Genomic DNA, 14,187 nt, shown 5'->3' on the forward strand with positions numbered 1-14,187 from the left:
TCCTAAAAGACTGCTGACACCTGTCTAATGTTCATTTAAAACTTTTACTGGCCCATTTCTGCAAGGCATCCACATATTCGGAGATTTCCACAATGTGCTTTCTATTGTACTTCATAATGAAAAAGGGAGACATTGGCCTCAGTTTGTTCCTCTCTTCCTTGCACAGTCTATATGACTTCCACTGATCCAACTTTCAAATTTAATACTTGTAAAGTACTTATAACAACAAATGTATTGAAATGATGTATAAAACAACACAGTGATAATAAAACATGAAATTGAACACAAACGTAGCAAAACGACAGTTGAAAAGAATGCATAACTAAACCGTCTTTTTTTAACGGTTACTGCTCTGCAGCAACATGAAGTATCATAAATAAATGAGTCATGTTAAACACTGGATCCACTCATTCTGCCAAACAGGTCAGAGTCACTGCAGCGGCCAAATACATAGACACCATTGATGTGACACTGTGCCAAACAAGGCCCTCATACCCTCTCTTATCTGTTCTGTCTATTGGCAGCAGAATAACACTTAGTCACACTCAGAGAACACTTGTTATTTGTGAGTAATACAGTCCATGCATCACATTGCACAGAATCAGTCTGTAATATGTGTTCATAAAACAACAAACCCAAGACATTGACTCCTCTCAGGACTATGCTGATACCTCTGAATTCCTCATTTAATCTGAAGAAACTGAAGAAGCAGTTTACACATTTTGGAACTAGCTGCTCAGACTCGAGATATAAGTTTGTGAGTCATGTTTTGTTAAATTGGTTTAACAGAGTTGGAAAAAACTAAAGCATTTTTAACAGCAGAGGCTTCAAACTGTAACCATGAGTTGACATGTTTAATCCTTGTATCAGTGGGACCTTCACATTTCCAATAGATCAGAGCCCAAATTTGCTGCCCATTAGTAATGTTTCAAAAAAGAGAGAGCATGGCCACACTGAATTTGTATGAATGAGCCTGCATAATTTGTATCCTCATATATTAGATAGATATTAGATATTATGATATAATCAATCATTTTAAAAAGGGTAGGTTCTGGCAAATCTGGGTATGGTATCCTTGAGGTCTCGCTATTTGCTTTAAATATTTCTACTCACTGCATAAAGTTAAATCAGAAAAGATGCTTTGGGTTCTTGGTCAGTTTAAGCCCCAGACAAGTGAAATAGTCTTTTACTCCTCTAAAGGCCGTTGAATGGACCAGCACAAGGGCATGGATTTTCTCTTTTCCCCTGTTAATTGTAAAACCAGAAAAACTGCAGAAGGCATTCATATACTAGTTGGACAGGAAGAGAGACTGTTGGGTTGTCAGCCTACCGAGTCACAAACTCCAGTGTGATATTAAATCATCTTTGCTGCAGTCATTATACACAATATCAAGACCTCTGTGGACTTTACAGAAAGAATACCCATTTGGTCAGTGTAGATGATATCTGCTACATGTTTGACCTGCTGGTTGCCAACTTCTCTCACCTTTCCAAAACAATCTCTCAGACTTTGAGGACCTTGAGGACAGTATATGTCTAATTTCTAAGCATTTTCACACTAATTTGTCATATGGAGCTCTACAACTTTACTTTTGCTGTATTTTGATAAAACTTTTAGTGATGCATTTTCAACATTTTAAAATGACTCCAACGGGAGATGAAGCACTGCATAATTTACTTATCTATGTTTCTCACAGACAGCATCACCTTGGGGACTAATCTTAGGAAAATAAGCGTTATTCCAGTGTTTCGCATGACAGTGACAGACTACTGTTAAAAACAAGCTTACATATTTGTTACTTATTGGCCCAAAAGGGACTTCAGCATTTGTGAGAACCATTAGAAATTATATATTTTACTATTATTATTATTCTTATCTACCCTGCATACAAAAAGGATATAGAAATGCAAGTGGTTTCAGCAGAGAAAAGAGACAATAAAATGCCTCTACAAAAACACATTCATGCATGAAAGCAGCAATGCAAATTCACACAAATGTAAGTAGGAGGATAAAATACAGGAACAAAGCTGGAAAATCAAACCTATAAATACCACAACATGACTTGACAAGTGAGACACGAGGGCAGTAGGCTGTTTTGCCAAAGGATATCGGAAACACATTCCACAGTGTGTAAATGACATTTCATCTTCTCATTAATATCAACTCAACACTTACAAGCTTTCAGTCATTATTTTCTGCAATCAAATTTTGACAAGGGATTCTCAACATATTGTTATGCAACTGAGCTACTGTGCTGCAGTGTAGGTGTGACTTCATGCATGTGGTGCATATTTTGCATTAGGGCACAACTCCTCAAATATAAATGAAGTATTGTGTGTGAGTCTTGGGATCCCTATGGCTCCTTAATACCCCCTTCAGTCCTCTTCTTTTGTAATCTAATCAAAGTTCCCAACTCACCAGGGTTCAGGGGGGAAAGGGGGGTCTCTTGTGTTAGGCAGCTTACTGCAATTAAAATTTATTTAAGGCTTACAAGGAATCCTTTCACTCTTAAATAAATCAGAGTGAATTCCTCTGACTCTGACGAGGTTTTACCTCCCTATAATTATCCTTTGCTCAACAAGTGCTGAGAGAGCAGCTCTTCTTTACCCCTCTACAATACCTCAGAGCTTTACACGTGTAATTAAATCATAAAATAACAACTGCAAAGTAAGAGTTTTCTAAACAAACACTAAAACACTGTAACGCGGAAATGGATGCACGCCAGATGACTTCATGTTCATTTAAAAAAAAAACTTGAACAATACATCATGCCTTGATGGTTGAGGTGTTGGGTCTTTAACTACAAGACCTGACAGTGAAGCTCAGACCAGTGCTGGCATCCCAAGGAGTGTCACTGTGTAATGTGACACACCTCAGATGATTACAAGTTTCAACAAGTTAACAGTTTCAGTCTGATTCTCCTGTTGTTTCTACAAACTGCTGCTGCTGTCCTGCTGACACAACCTTTAGTCTTACACAGTTTTTCATGTCATGGAAAAGTTTAGCCGCAAGACAGAGTTGACAGCATTGGGGTTTTAATTTCAAAAACAGCATTGACTCATCTCTGGAAATACACTTCATTCATATTTTGATTTCTGGCCCAGAGGGAAAGAGCAATGAGGACAAAAATTTATTAATCTAAAATCCTGCTTCACTTTGATGTGCTGGAAGGATTTTGAGCCTAAGACATGTGACAAATGTAACTTGCCTTCTCTTTTTCGCTGTGTATTTACCTTCTAGTTTGGAGTTTAATTCAATTAGTGAAGTAATTCAGTTATTAACTTAAATTTTCAGTTGTTTATGTTCAGCACTCTTATCCAAAAGTCATCTCTGTGGGCTTATCTAACACTCTCTCCTCATCCTTTTAATATGTTTTTACGATTTCCCTCTGATTACTTTGCCCTTGTGACCGAGTGTTGAATGAAATGCCTAATTTAACATGGACCTTTTGTTGGCCGCCTTATTGTTGGGAAGCTCTTTCTAATCGTCCAGCGGGGGCCATGGTGTTGTTGACGGCTGGGGGCCACTCAGTCCGCTCTTATTATGCCTCAGTGACAGCGTGTCCTTGGGCAAGGCAGCAGAGCTGTCAGGTCTCTCTGTCACACTTCTCTGCAGGCAGGGCATGGCCAGCCCACAGCACAGCCAGGGGTCCTAAAGACCCAGGGCAGCACCGCTCATCTCCAAGGATGCCTACCTTGGTTGTTTAGCAACCGACTCTGCCTGACAGCGTTTGTTCATTTGTGCTTGGCTGCTGTGTGATGGAGCGCTGGTTTTTTGGGGGTTACAGCGAAACTAACCAAACAACACGATGGGTGCTTTTGTTGCCTCAATAAAGAGGAGGAGCTATCAGGAGATCCCACTATGTGTCCTTTCAAAGCTCCAAGTCATGGGAAGAGCAAGCACACACACAAACACGCAAGCACAAAGTAATGTAGGCCTACTGTACAAGTGTCAAAGAAAGCTTACTCATTCATTCTCATGAATCACAAAAAATGTGACTTGTCACCTCAGTTGACTATTTTTATTCATGATTGTTTAAATATTTTGAATGATGACTGCAATAATCATTCTATTAAATATGATATAAATATTAATGTCCATATTGAAAAATGCAATCATATTTTCCCAGAGTCTACATTAACATCTTCAAATAACTTGTTTTGTTAAAACACCTGACCAAAACTAAAATAAAATTAACTTACTATCAGGGAGGAAAAAATATTTTCAGTTGAGAAGTTAGAACCAATGAATTTTTGACACTTTTTCTTTTTTTCTTTTTTTCAAAAAAGGTAATTGATTCTGTTTCAATTAAGCAATCTTTTTTAATATGATGAAAATCCCGATCCTATCTCCTACCCCACCAAAAAAGGCAAATTGGTTAAAAAAAAGAAAGAAGATAATACACCAAACAAATTATACATTATCAGATTACCTTAAATCCAATATCACCCAATCACATTTTTATTTGTTGATCTTAGCCAGTAAGATATTATTAAATTCATATTTTGGATTTTAGTAAGTTCAGGTTACAAAACACTTGCAGTACAGTAGCAAAAAGCCACAGACTGCTGGCAATGACTGACTGAACCGGCTTCCTCTTTCTTTCATCTCCCCTCTAATCTTCTGTTTGCACAGCTCTCTGTCTTGTCAGCGTAGTTTGTTTAGGTTTTATGCCCGTCAATACAGTTGTATTTCTCCCTCTCAAGGTATCACCCACATCTGAAAAGATCAGCGGTGATAGATTTGCAGGCAGAACATTTCCACAGCAGCAATCCTGGGCTTTGTCTGGAAAATAATTAAGGCTAACGGAGTGTTTCACCTTAAACGGCTGCAAAGAAAGCACCCCAGTGTTACGGAAAGTCACTTTCACGTTCAAGATCATCTCAGAGGTGGCTACAGCAAAGATGGCAATGGGTTTCTTTTTTCCAAATCCTCCAAGTTTATATGCACATTATGCTGCAATATACTGTAGTTTGACATTTTGGAAAATTGGCTTATACTTATTTGCTCTTTTGCTGCAAGGAGATTGAAGGAAAGATACTCCTCTCATATCTGTATGGATTAAATAATACTACATCTTATTAATTAAGTAGCAAGATTTAGAGGTGTGCTCAGGTGTGTTTTGTTACCCTTGAGTAGTGCCAGGCTGTTACTGTCTTTGTGTCTAAAAGTCCCAGAATGACGTGCTATTCCTTTAATAGCCTATAATTTGAACAGATCGGGAACCATAGGTTAAAAAAAGAGAGGAAAACCATAGTACATTTATTTTGGTCTTGGTGGTGTAAAAAACAGTAATGGTTTGTGGTTATAACTGTACTGGTTTAAATATTGGCTAAGAATAATGTACCAAATATAAAAATGTAGACATGCGCAATAAAATTAGTACACTCTTTTAACAGGCACAAGTAGGAATGAATGTTAAGGTGCTGACTTTTCCTCCGTCCTGACCAGCCCTGCTCACCATAGAGAAAGAGAGCGTTGTTTTCCTTTTAACCTCGGCAGCCAATGACTCACGCTGGAACGTGTTGCCAACAGACAGAGTTTGACAGTTTAATATTTATGCTGTCAATTCCTTAGACTAACTTTGGTAATTAGGGGAGGTGATTCCGGACAGATGTGGACGAAGGGACAAAAGGGCCCTTTGTTTGGCTTTTGTGAATGCAGTCACCTCTCCCATGACAACATTAAAAAACAGGTCCACAGTCATTGACAGCCTGACTGGTTCACCCCTCAGCGCGCTGGATGAGGTCACATTTCTTCATGGCATGATGTCACTTGGGTGGGACGTCACGTCAAGTAGCATTAGACGGAGACGTCCTGCTGACTGCTCTGCAATTAGCAGCATTTTAGTTCATTTAAAAACTGAAGTTTACTGAAACCGAACAACTCAATATTTTGCCAACAGTGGAAATGTAAATACAAGCAGGTGTGCCGTGTGTTTACAGAGACAGGCCTGTAAGCAAAGTCACAGGTGCAATTCTGTCAACAGCAGTATAACTGAGTGTAGACAGGATACTGAACTACTGTAACTGCTGCATTGTAAGCAAAGAATAGACAACTTTATGTATATAACGATGATAATGTTACAAGGAAGAATTTACTTTTTAACTGCTGTGGTCTCTTTAATTAGGCTATATGTAATGCTAAAATGGCACATTATTACATGAGTGTAAAATATGGTAATTCTAAAACTCTGCAGGCAGTTGAACAAGTGATGTCATTAGACACGCAAGACTCCATCACTAAATTACAGTGCACCATTTTATGATAAATTATCTCCACTTCTGTGTTTAAAATCAAACTTGATTATGGTCAAACGTTTTAGCAGTAATATAGTCCCAGAAAGTCCTCATTTTTAAACCACAGGAAAACTTTCAACTCTAATCATGATTGAAGTCTCCAGTTGTATTTTTTATGTTTTGCATGTCAGCATTAGATTTTACAATGAGATTCATCATGACCAAATTGCATCTGAAAGGAAAAATTAAAGGACAGGTTCACAGTTTTTTCCAAGTCTGTCCTATAACAATAGACAAGCACCAAAATGAACACTGACACAATGTTCATGCTGTAATCATTTCTCCTGTATACGAGATCCACTCATAATGTATTTTCAATGTGAAAGTTATGGAGGACAGCATAGGAAAAATGTATTTAAAAGTTTTTTGCAGCTGATAGGAAGCTTCAGCCATCCAATTTGGCCAGGTCTTTCAATGTTATTGTCTTTTTAGTGCCAAATTCCCCATTCTTGTTATGATCTTTCCACTGCAGCTGAACAGGATGTCTGTTGAGACATATAATGGGAATTTTTTACTAAAAAGACTGCAGGAAGATTTCTACTTACTTTGATGAACTTATACAGCTAAAGCATCATTATCGTTAGAAAGAATTTAAATACATTACACACATTGGATTTAATACCCCATATTTACATTTTAAGCACATTTGGATGGGATCTTCTAATTGTTAGTGAGAACAGGAGGAATGATTACAGCAAGCACTATTATTTTAAGACTTGAAAAATGATTAACCTATCCTTTAAGTTAACTATTAAAGTAAATACTATGTTTAGTCAACATAAAATAAATATTATGCACACCTGCATCTTCATACAATTTTACTGATTTGCACTTCACTGTGTGTTAACTGGATGCAATGCAAAAGAAACATTACTGGATTGAAAAAATATGAATTTAAGTCTTAGTTTTTGCGACACTCAGCTTGTATCAATATGTTCAGAAGCATTTTTCATACTAAATAACGGATAAATACATACAGAAGCAGAGAAATGGCCTACAGCTTCCTACCATTTACACTAAGCTGTGGTCACTGGTCAGACTAACAGCCCAGGCTCAGCCTCTCTCCTGTGAGAACTGTCTGACCACTGACTGTAACTCTGTTTTCCCTCTTAACAGATCACACACCACAAACACCACAAACTGCTGCTTAGGCACGGTAACACGTCAGGTAGTTCACATGTCCAACATCAATCATGGTCGGTCTGTCATGAGCAGGAAAATACTACCATGAGGACTCTATATAAAAACAAACATGATTTTATTACATATTTTACCCTCTTAAATGTTTAACATGTTATTAGTGAAGATTTGCATATAGAGGTTTTGTATTAGCTCACGATGTTAAGAAACTAAAATTTAATTTGAAGCTTACTATTGAAGGTGTTCAAGGTTATTATTGCTATAAACACAGAATCCTTCAATTATTCATACTGCACATCATTATTCATAAAGTCCTCCAAAACTCATGCAAATTTCCCAATAAAAAAGGGATCCTCACACTAACATGTTGTTGTTTGATGATTCACGCAAAGCGCATTTCTTACTTTGGCAAATCGATTAAGTTTATTGCTGGCTTAAAGGCTTATTCCCCTGCAATGTTACAAACTTCAGCATCATTTGTTTTCTTTTCCCCCACATCAGCCCACCTGGGCAGAGTGAGAGTGCAGTACAGGTAGTTGCCATAAACACTCAGGCTTTATCGTCTGGGGCAAACACAGCCAGGAGTCATTTTGTTGCACACTCTAGTTTAATGAGAGATGACCTCAGGCCATTTATAGGTTGTAAAGGACTACCTGTAGCAGTTTAAGCGCATCAGGCCTAGAGGTTTCAGGCTGTCACTGAATCATATGGTCAGTAAAGACACAAGACATGTCAGTGGGCATGAGCAAATGCTTTAAAGATGAGGGCTCTGAAAATAAATTTGAATTGAAGGTCAGGTCTGATTAGTCATTCCACATCCTGATGTGCCAGGATTGTGTATTTCTCATGCCTGAATGAACATTCAGGAAAAAAATAGTAGAAAAAAACATGGGCAAAGGGTGCAAAAAGCATGAAGCTGGCATTATTTCTACTTCTAATCAGTTCATTGTCATAAAAACCCACAGTATCTGAAAATGTGCAACATTTAAATTTCCTTAAAACTGTTATAATCATTGTTTTCAAAATAACAATGGAAATGACTACTTACATGTCAAAGGCACTTCTGCACCTTTCAGCTCAACACTGTCATTAAACTAATTTTCAGACACAGCAGGCAGTTGTCTTTCAGTAAAAAAAAACATACGCATAAACCTACCTGTACACCTACCTGCCCACGTACCTGCCCAGCACCAAATGGCAGACAGCAACTAGTTGACGGACATAGTAGATTATCTAGTAGCTAATGGGCCAGATATTTCCCTCAGAAGTTGGTAAAGACCGAAAACAGAGCTAAAAGAAGAGTGAATATAGTGCATATTTGCTAGCTTTAAAGGTGACATGTCAACCATGATTACAACTAATTTATGCCGCCCCCAAGTGGCCAAGACATTTACTGCAGCTTTAAATATACATAAAAAAACTTCTGCTATGAACAGATAAATAAATGCAATAGACAGAAAAATTTAACCACAAGGTCCCTACAATGATATCACATTCCTCCACAGTTGAGAGTTGCCCAGAATTTTTGATTCTTTTGAGGACTTGTCATCTTTTCTTGGCTGGTTGCTGTTTTCAAGATCAAGAATGTACTTTCAGTCCCAAAAAATGAATGGATTTAAAGCTTCCTACTGTTCCTCAGAACAATCATAATCTAAACTATTCAAGTATCAGCATTTAAAAAAACCAATACTGAATTAATAGATCATCTTAATTCATTATGTGTGTTTGTGTTTGTGTGTGTACTTGCTCTACTCTCAGCATTTTAGTAGGAGTGAGTCAGACAGGATTTTTTAAATGAACAGTGTGTCCAAATTTCAGAGGAAAATAAGAGATGTTTCCTAACTGCGTGGGCTTGCATTCATTATAATTTGTTTTTACTATTGTACTCCTGGGAAACTCACAGCACACTTTTATCATCTGCACCAGTAATGGCACACAACAGAAGCACAGGCATGCTGGAAAACATGGAGAAAATGGGGCATGGAGGGAGTCTAAATTCAATCTTCACATGCATGGTCAAACCCGATGGCAAAGGGGCCCTTCACCCAAGGTAGAGTTTTGTTGTGCTAGACCCAGGGATCCGGGTCTTGTTATTGAGCAATATGCTCTGCTTTGTGCAATGAAGGTCCGCCCCCTTGTGCTCTGCTTGTGTTTTATCTACCCTTTTACAAAGAAAGAGGCCCTGCAAACAGCCACCTTCACACCTCTCTTAGCTGCTCCACTGAATGAGCTCAAGCACTTCTCCATTCATACGTGGAAATATACTACACACAGTGTAGTAATGGTAAGTACGCAGCCCTTTCTTCTCAGTGTGAAGAAGAGAGAAAAAAACGTATCAGTGGAAGTATTGAGATTATATGAAAGAGGAGAAACGCAGGCTCCTGTTCAGGAATTGGTCCCGAAATGTTTATAGGTTTTTTCGAAAGGGCGATTGAGGAGCGAAATGTTCAACAATAGGCCCGATAAAACTCCAGCAGCTTGGAACCTTTATAAAAATGCCAAATATGAATCACTGCTCTGCGGATGCCAGACGGGCCTTTCCTGTGTTGCTAAGAGAGCCCCTTGGACTGGAACAGGCCGGGCAGCCAGAGGGGGGTTAAGTGTTTCGGATGGCTGTACAGTGCTGCACGGTGGATATGACTTGATGCTCCTATTCCTTCCCCGCAGCATGGGTGGTCCACACTTGATTTTATACTGCCACCTATTAGCACCATGAGCCCGTGATTTATGCAGCTGTCAACTTCAACTTCATCAGCTCCGTCAGCCACTGGTGAATTGTGGGTATGCTGGCAAAGCCTTCCCTCTCTGCACCTCCTACTTTGGGGCTAAAGTAAACCACCCCTGAGAGCAGAAAGGAGGGGGGAAAAACCCTGTTAAACAGAAAAATACAATTTAGATAAATAACAACCATGCATACCACTGAGGCCTCCTCTGTGGAGAACTTCCAGCCCAAACATCTGGCTGGCTGCATATAAGGAAGACACTGTGTTTGACTTAAAGCAAGGTGAAAAAGGAGGAATTCATGGTTGAAATAGCCAACTAACAGTTGATCTGCTTGGGGATCAGTTGGAGGCTACACAGAATTATTCAGGGCAAGTGTTGCTGGGAAAATTGCTGTATGAAATAAAGAAAATAGCTGTATTCAGGCAGTTTCTTTTCTCAAACTACATCTCACTTAATGCTAGGATAGTGTGCTTGAGAACAGTGTGTGTTAAAGTAGGAAATCTGTTGAAAATTAGTCTATTGAGTGAGCTGTTGGGTTATTTCGCACTGGGTCGTACAGTACAAAGTCATGGAAACTGTGGGTAACAGCTCTTATTCGCTGGTTAATGAAGAAAAAGGTGTTATTCCCTGTGGGCAGAGCAGAGTAATGGCCTTTTGCTTGGTTGTAATGGGGCTGCTAGATTCATGCTGAACCAGTGCTGCGGGCCAATTTCAACAAACACAGGCATGAAAGGAAGGTGGACTCTGTATATGGGTGATTTACAGTATGTAATTCTTTACCATAAGGAGCATATTAGTAACAAAAAAGCACTTCTACAGCTACTGTCATGCTGAGGGCGCTGCATTTGAGACTAAAATGCTGATTTGTGGAAAAGTCATTGAGGTTTTAAGGTGTCAGGGGGTAATTAAAGTCCATCAGCTTTTACTACTGTTGCAACACAAGAATGTTAAACTTTACTATGCACCTGTTAAAATAATACTTGTCACAGGGAAATTGTGGGAAAACACCCAGTTGGTTAGATCAGAAAGGAAAATCATATAACGTAATCGTCTAGATCACTGATTCCCAGTCAGGCAGTATTTCCACAGTTGCCAGTTGTGAGAGTAGCTCAGCTAATATCTCAATTTAAAAAAAACTCCCACCAGCTTCAGTTACTTATAACACCACATTTTGCCATTTAGATTGCATGTAAATTAGTTTGCAAGTGAGCAGAAAAAGTCAAAATTGATAGCTAGAAGTACCTGGTAAGTGCCTTTGAAACAATTAGCTAAAAATAATGGATAAACAGATATACAGTCATCACCTGGAAATTGATAAAAGGTTGAAGGGTCAAGCTTCTGCCACTAGAATGCAAACTTGACTAGTTGTATTAGAAAAAAAAAACAATTTCTATGGTTGCTTAACATCCACTTCAAACGCAATTGAAATGAACACATTTGGAGCGTGATGGATGGGGTCAATGAGGGGGAACTTGAGCTCATCTAATAAAAAAGGAAGGGAACCACTGGTCTTAGGTGATTTATTATTCATCTTGCATGTTATCAGCTCAGACCAGATTTCTGCAACACAAATCTTGTATATTCTCTGCAGTCTTGCTTTTGATCCTCACTCTTAAATGTACTGCTGCTCAGTTTGCCTTGACATACAGCTGTCTTCTGTTTGCAGATCCTGCAGACCTACATCACAGATACTCACAGTGAAATGTTGGTGTTGGCTACATGCAGGGTGTGACTGGTGGCAAAGGCCTCTCCTTGGTGTAAAGTGGTTTACTTAATTTATGCTGGGTCAGAGGCAGAGATCATACTTTTGAGATGAGAAAAAAGCATGTTAAGGTCACACGCTAGCTTTCCAGATGCCAGAAAGTGTGATCAAACGATTCCCAATTAGAACCATATAATTTGGTAACATTATGATATTAAAGATGGCAGCTTGGTTTTCCCAAGCAAAACTAACTTCACGAGCGGCTGACCATAATTTGGGGTTCTGTTGCATTTATGCAGAGGGGTAATGGTGCAGGAGGGTGTGTGCATGTGTGTGTGGCAGGGGGTGTAGGAGTTACTGCAGAGACAGAGAAGTATTCTGGAGAAGAAAACGGGTTGGGAAGCATTCAAATATGCATTTCTTTGCTCCAGAAGCAACATGGCTCATGTATGCAAGGGCGGAGAGAAGGCAAGAACACGAGTGTGTCACTTGGGAGGCTTTTTGTTTTTGGCTGTCACTGTCGGAAAGAAAAGTAGAGGGAAAAACCTTTTACATACATCATACAGACTATACAACAGCAGGGACTGCTGTCAGTTGTCATGGTGACAAAGGAAACAACACATAAACACATACAGTAAACAACAACAACAACTTGTTAACGCAGAGGGGGAAAAAAAGGAGATGGTATGACAAATCTTGCTAAGGGTTTGATGAGAAGATACAGCTCTCATATCCATCTGTTAAGTATTCAGCAGACAGTTAGCTTAGCTTAGCATAAAGACTGGAAACCGGGGGAAACAGCTAACCTCTGTCAAAAGCATAGACTGTTTATAAGGATGGATATACTGAGGTGTGATTGGTTTGCATCAGAGTTGGATTAAAGCCCAGAGTTGCTACTTGTATGTGGCACTATCTTTTCTGTTTGGAGTCAGGACCTTCCACATAAGGAGTAAGGAGTGCGGGATGTTGCCTTTCACACTCTGGAAATACATCCCACAACCTCAAATTGAAGCAAAAGCTAGTTTACTGGGAACACCAAGCACTGCACACTTGGGCTAATGTTAGCTATTTTATCTGAATTGTGCTTAGAGGGCAGGTATCATAATCAAGTAACACTAATCTCACTGAAATACTGTGTCAATAGTCAGATAGTGCGAGTCCTGGAGTCAGGGAGAGCAGCAGTGAGTCCACTGTCAATCACAGCTGTCAATCAACGCTCACAGGGCAGACATCAAAGCCAACTTTAAGTCTTAAAATCTTATTAATAGAGCAATAATTTCCTGAATGACCATCAGCACACTTATTAGACGACCTGAATTTAGAGATTGAGACCATAATGCCAAAAAAATGATTGACTTTAAATGACCTTTAAAATTAGAGTTAATTGGAGCCAGGGATTTTTTGGAGCTGGCATCTAGTGGCCATTGGTGGTATTGCACTTTAAGGTACTACATTCAACCAGTTTTTGTTTGGTCCAAAAGTAACAACATATGTCTACCATCGCCTCTAAAGCTCACTAATTAATTTTGTAGGCTACTTTTTGGTGGATCCAGGCTAACTGTTTCTAGTCTTTATGCCAAGCTAAGATAACCAGCTGCTGGTTCTAGCTACATATTTACCACACAGATGTAAGAGTGTAATATTTATCTTCTCATCTAACTCTAAGATAATAAGCATATTTCACAAAATGTCTAATTATTCCTTTAAGAAAATGTTAGTATAAATAAACTATACCTCTTACAATGTGCACAGGGATTTTTTTTTCTGGAGTTACTTTCAAAAGTATCACTGATAATAACAACAGCTGACACAGGGCAGAAAAGGGGTTGGTATGAAAACAAAAGATACTTTAAAAACAATAGGACTAACCTGAGTCATAAAAAGAGAGCTCACACCATGACTTATCTCAGCATCATCTAAGTAAAGAACTGCAGCAGTGGGACCCTTTAACATGTGAATCGATACCTTGAAATGCATGTGTGGAGAGAGAAAGAAAAGTTTGCTCAGTTCAGTGAAGCGTTGTGACCCTTCATTGCCTGGTTTCCAGTGAAGCGTACAGGAAGGGTCCAAGAGGGAGCGAGGATTCACAGGGAGGCTGAGAGTCAACAGCCGAGTTGAATCCCTTGAGATTTCTGCCTGTCTCGCCCTGTCTGTTGACACTCTCCTACTCCATTGACTTTTTCATTAACCCCCTATCAAAATGTTTTTTCTCTCCCACACTCCACCGACATTAGCCCCCCCCTCATTTTTCCCCTAACGTGATTCTGGTTCAGCTGTTCCACCTTGTGGACAGATTTGATACAGTATGAGTTTGTGTGTTT

The sequence above is a fragment of the Scomber japonicus genome, chromosome 9, assembly GCF_027409825.1.
Source record: "Scomber japonicus isolate fScoJap1 chromosome 9, fScoJap1.pri, whole genome shotgun sequence".
NCBI lineage: Eukaryota > Metazoa > Chordata > Actinopteri > Scombriformes > Scombridae > Scomber > Scomber japonicus.